This window comes from Acyrthosiphon pisum, chromosome X (assembly GCF_005508785.2).
Source record: "Acyrthosiphon pisum isolate AL4f chromosome X, pea_aphid_22Mar2018_4r6ur, whole genome shotgun sequence".
Taxonomy (NCBI): domain Eukaryota; kingdom Metazoa; phylum Arthropoda; class Insecta; order Hemiptera; family Aphididae; genus Acyrthosiphon; species Acyrthosiphon pisum.
In genome coordinates, this window is record NC_042493.1 from 79,459,340 (window position 1) to 79,466,105 (window position 6,766).

Genomic DNA, 6,766 nt, shown 5'->3' on the forward strand with positions numbered 1-6,766 from the left:
TTAATGCATACTTCTGATATAATGTTACAATAGCGGTGGAATATTAAAAATACATACGCACAATTTTTTTTATAAGCAATTAAAGTTCGAATTTTGACAAAATGTATCGAATTTAAAATTTAATAATTATTTTGTAGTTAAAAATGTATAAAACGTTCAACTTTTATAGTTAAGAATTGAAAATTTAAAAAATTTCCCACATAAATAGGTAAATATATAAATTACTTTATTTAAAATAATATCATCAAATATACTTAGTAATATCATAGGCTGACCGTTTTTATTATACAATAATTTTATATCATTGAATTCAAATTTAACACCATCCATTACAGTGACCCACTTGTAACCTTCTTTACAGCAGAATGATACCCACTTGCCCACATTTTTTTTTTTAATTTCCACTAACAACAACTTACGTTGTATTACATTTTCAAGTTTTTTAATCAAGCAAAAGATTTTATTACCGACAATAATTACGAAAAAACCAATGTACTTTCTTACACCTATAAATAGCTCAAATAGAGTTGCAATGTTTTAAAACTGAAAAGGTGCATATTATATAAGCTGCTAATATAAATATTTTCAGTAAAAATCTAATTTATCTACATTAATTTTTTTTGCGAAAAATGCTCAGGTTTTCTTTAATTTTTTGCAAGCTTGGGCATAAACGCGTTAAAAAGTTAAAACTAATTGGGTAATGCTCATGTATATTTATATTTATAAACAGTCAATATTGTCAGTAGACAAAAAAGTCATAGCCCGCATAGGTTCACTTTTCGTTCTCGGGTCTCTCAGGCTCTCAGCACGCAAGATTTACAATACCGTATTCCAGTGTTTGTGTAACTTTGATGCCGTGATTATTAGTGATTATTAGTACATTTATTTTTATTTTTTTTTGATTAAATTATTAAATTATAGAATTTTTTATTTTTTATTCTCTAATATACATCCAGTCTACAATAACTGCAATGGAGACTTAGTCTGTGTAATATGTGTAATAATTATCTGTATTAATAAATCAAAAGATTGTATTTGTTTCGGCATTTTCAATTTTGTATGCTTTTTCGTACCTACTACATAATTCTATTAATTCAGTACCTATGTATAAAAAAGCTATTGGCTATTTCCAGTGTTCAATAATATTTATGATTTTTATTATATTTTTAAATCACATTACTGAGTATTTAAATAGATATTATGAAAAAATAAAAACTTAACTTAACTTAATAATTTAATTGAAAATGTTTATATAACTTTTAACTTAACTGAGTTAAAAAAAATAGGTTAACTTTAAACTTTTTAAAATGTTTTCCATTAACTTAACTTAACTCAGTTTAAAATTTTCATTAAGTTGCCCAGGCTTGATTTTTTGTTTGTTTTTCCTGACGTTTTTGCAAACTATTGGGAATCTTTTACTATTAACTTATCAAAGTAGGTACCAGCTAGATTCACTTTCCTACCAAAAAATATGTTGTTGAAAAAAATCGAAGCATTCCTAGATACTGTCCAAAAAAGTAATTACAGACACAAATAAAATAAAAAAACACATAGCTCCACTCAGAATCTAAAATTGGTTAAACTTTTCTACTTTAAATTTTGTAATTTAAAATATTAACTCATGTTATTAATGCCTTAAAAGCCACAGGATCCCCGAGCACCAGTTTTGTAAAGTATTTGAATAAATGTATTCAAATAGGACTTAAAAGTATTCAAATACATTTTTTGTATTCGTGACAAAACAAATCGTTTTATTAAAAATTGGGTAAATATTATAACAGTAGTTTTTATCTTTGAATGAAATTTGATTGATCCTCGTTAATTTTCAACCATTCCGTAAAACTGACAAATATTATCGGAGGAAAATAATATATCCTAATAGTATTATTATAGTATATATTTATGTTCCTATTTGTGGATTTTTTTATCTTAGAAATAAAATAGTCTGAACTACTTATTCTCACCACCAATAATATTATACAACGTAAGACGTAAGACGTTTTATGTTAATACGTTGGATGTTTTGATGTCAGTACGTTGAATAATAATAATAGAAATAAATTTTTTTAAACATCTAAGCGCCAACATCTAACGTGACAACGTTTAAGCTAGACGTTAGTCGTCGTTACTTGTTACGTTGTTATATTTATGTTGAATCTAAATTACATATTTTAGATTCTGAGCGGAGCGAGGAAGCTATTGGTTTTACAATGGTGTTTTTTTTTTATATATCCTGTAGGTATACAAAATTTCTACCAGAAGGAGTGCTTTGATTTCAATATATAGTATCTTATCTTTTAGCAAATTGGATCAAGATGGTACTTTAAAGAGGTCATTTTTCGATTTTCTCAATAGTTATTAAATGCCACAAGAAAAACCACCGAAAAATTACGAAAAAACGCTAAAAATGGGATTTTAATTTCTAATGCTTTGCTTATCACCATAGGAACGAATAAAAAATTATAATATTATAATATTAATTCAACTTACATGATAAAATAAATAATAACAATATAAAATATCCAGACTGACAAACCGTCTCCGCTCAGAATCGTTTTTCTTATACAATGATATTATATCATTGAATTCAAGTCTAATACAATCCATTATACAACTCACTTGTAATCTACTGTACAGCAGAGCAAGATCCACTTACCTGCTTTTTTATGATATAATATGATAAAGATATCAAATAAATTTTAGTGAAAGGGTTATAAAAATTAATTTTTTATTCATCGAAACATACATCAAAACGTAACAACGTTAGACATTTATAATTATAATTATTATTATTTTTTTTCTAATAAACGAATACCTACAACCATTTATAAAAGTAATTATATTAATTTTATAATTTAATAAAACTCTATCAAATGCATTGTGTTTCCGCTATCTAAATTGTTCAATCCATTATAAATAAGATTAAATTTAGTTTTATATTTTTGATTTGAAAAAAATAACAACGCCTAACATCTAACGTTGTTACATTATTATGTTATTACGTTCATTTTACATATAATAATAATATTTAAACGTTTTTTTAATAATAATATATATAAAAACGTTTACGTCTAACATCTAACATAAACATCGAACGTTGTTACGTTATGCTGTTACGTTATTATAGTCCCCCTCATAGTCACATAGTGTAAAACCGTTTTCAAAGATTTTTGGATTTAGAATGTACCTAATAGATTTTTAATATTTTTTAAATTGTTACATTGTATTTTAATTTGTTATCTATTTCTATGATCAATTATAGGAATAATTATTTTGTGAAATATTGCAATTCAATTTTAGATTATAATTTATACATTTAGTTTTATGAAAAATATTTTAATTATTAATACCTACATTTTAATTTTTTGAAAAATATTTTAATTATTAATGCATTTCAATTTTAATTATTATTGCATTTCAATTTTGTGATCTTTTTGCACATTGTTTTCTTTGTCGTCTTTTATTGATGTTATATTATTTATTTCATCTTGTGATCTATTTGTGATTATGAAAAGTTGGTTGTATGAGAAGGAATTCTGATAAATTCAATTTACTGATCTATTTGCACATTGTTTTCTTTGTGATGTTTTACTGATAAAATTGAAGTGCGCCAGGAATGGTACACTCATACTAATATGTAGTATACTGTAGTAGTACTGTTATTAACTATGAATAATAACTATAAATAAAATTTAATTTATAGGAAATAATTTTACCTGTAAAATGCTAAAAAAGAAATTAATGATAACCGCGTGATTATAGAATATAAATTCACTACCTAATAATCACACAACGCTCAAATAAAATCATCCAATGAACTAACATTCAGTGGAGGATCCAAGGCTTAATTTTTTTTTGTGGGGGGGGGGGGGTAGTTACAAAATTGGCGTGTTTAATGTAATACAAAGGAAAACTACAGCAATTGGGAGACGGGCAAATTCCCCCTTGTCCCCCCCCCTGGTTCCACCACTGCTAACATTAACCCTATAATACAGAAAATACTGTCAATAATACCAGATTCTGGAACTTTTTTATATATAATATCACAATTTAAAATGTTTATAAGATAGTTTATCTGCATCATGATACTAAATATTTAAATATTCTTTTTAAACCAAAAATATATATTTTCCATAAATGTATTGAAAATTTAAAACAAGGATCCTAAACCCTAATATATTGTTACAATGATAGTTGAAAAATATAAAAATATTAAAATACATTGTCATATTTTGTTTTTTTTTTTTTTAACCTAGCATTTAAAGTTTGATTTTGACAAAATACGTACAAATCATGAAAATGTGCAAATTGTTTTAAATAAAAAATTCACAAATTTTTTCTTTTTAAATCTGAGATTTGGACATTTAATATAAGAATCCTCTTAAGTTTGTCTACTTTTAACAAACAAAAAAATGTCTATCGGAAAGTTAAATTAAATTCTTATGAGCGTTTGAAAGTAAAATTATTACAACGTTGGATATCCAATCGATTTTTCATGTAGAGATTTTCTTATTTTGTTGAAACTAAAAAATGAATAACTGTAGATACTTGAAATTTACACCATATTATATTTATTTTATCAATTACTATGATTGATAAAATTTTCTAAATATTTTGACTCATTTTAAACTGTTACAGAAATTTTCAATTTTCAGTCTATGCAAGATTTTTTTTATAAGGTTTTCAAGTTCAAAGTTTGACATAATTTATCAAATTGAAAATTCACAAATTATTTTGTAGTTATACATTTATAAAATGTTCAACTTTTATAGTTAAGGGTTGAGAATTTAAAACAAGGTTGCAATTAAGTATTTAATTCGGTAGGTAACCAAAAAGTCTAAAAAATATATGTAAACAATGCCTATAAAGTTATTTGAATTTAAAATTTGGATGAAATTACATATTAAATAACCAAGAATAATGATTTTAGTTATTTTTTTGTAATTTTATAATGAAGTATAATTAAGTACTTAATTGGTAATTAATTCAACTTACCGAATACCGGCAACCGATTAAATTTAATTAATAAGAATATAAATATAATATAAAATATTTTAGACTGGCAAACTGTCTCTGCTCTGATTCGTTTTCGTATACAATAATATTATATCATGAAATTCAAATTTAATACCACCCATTATAGTGACCAACTGCACAGCAGAGCATGTCGCACTAACCCGCTTTTTTTTCATAGATGTATGGGCATTTTTTTCTTATTTACCCACATTGAAAAGAATAAAAAGGAATAAAATTAATTCCATGGAGACCCTCTAATCCTCTACCTCCTCTACCAATAAATACCACTACTGGATGAATTTTTAAATTTTATAAATCTAAAGAAATATATTAAACAGTGAAAAATATAATTAATATTTTTGATTTAAAAAATTACCTAAAGTTATATAACCATTCATCATGTCCTAGAACTAATATTTTTATTGATGTAAAGAACAAATTATATTGAACTAAAAATTTTTTTTTTATTATACCTACCTATTTGGAATTCTATAAATACATAACTTTTTTGGAGACAGTAAAAAGAACTGTCCATCATCTTCATCCTCCCCCCCCTCCCCACTGCTAAGAACCACTGTTTTAGCTAGTTTATACGTATATGTTTAATATTGTTGTATGTATATGTGTGAGCCGTCGTCGGTCTCAAAGAATATGCTGATGAAGCCATCGAGACCCGACGACCGGCCCGGATGGGCGCGCACAGAACGCGAGTGCGGCAGTCCAGAATTGGAGACAGAGTATTACGTTTGTACCGAACCTTCAGAGCCTTTTTTCATTAATTTAGTTGTACGTTTTACTTTTAATATCAAATACAGGAAGTAACCAGTCCGAAAGTGTTTGTTATTTTATTTGTGAGGACATCTTAGGATAACCCATAACACCCCAATCACTATACAAATATTTTTAAATTTTACATATTAGGCAATTTAAAATGAATTAATCATTTTTTTTTCACAATATATTCAATCATCGCACATAAAATTGTTACCTATTTTCCTATACATAAAAACCAAAAATAAATTTTGATTTTTTAATTAGTAACATAAGTTTTAGATTTCCAAACATGGAAGTGTATACCATGTTCTCCTTTTGTATACATTTGATATCACAACTTCTATTTATATAGTTACTAGTTACTACATTACAAATTCCATTAAGTTTGAAAAATTTAATGTTTAAAAATAAATTAAACAAAAAATAATGAAAACCATCATTGTTACAAATTTATATATATGTTATATTTACAATGTATCAAAAGATAAATTTGACATTAAATATTTTTGTAGAATGACATTTTCAAGACTAGATATTATTGTTTTGTATTTCACATTTTAGAAATGATTAAATAATTAACTTATGATTAGTATATGGGCATATAAGTATTTTATTTTTTTAATAGCAATACTTAGTTTTAATTCCAAATTTGAACACAACTACTTTAATTAAATCATCTATGTATAGTATCACCACATATAATCCGTTTTCGTTTGACTAAGTAATTATAATTGACCGAGTCATTTTTAGGTGTTTGGCTAAATATACAAAACTTAATATTTAAACATATTCTACATTCAGTTGACAGTTTAAATTTCATATTAATAATACTAATTAGTCCTTGTGTTATTAACTAAAATATTTTTGTTACTAAATTGTTATTAATTTAAAAAGGATTAAATATCAAAAATGTATTTATTTTATATTTTTTATATCAAGTTAAATGTCAACTCTTTCACTGCTCCAGACTGTACTA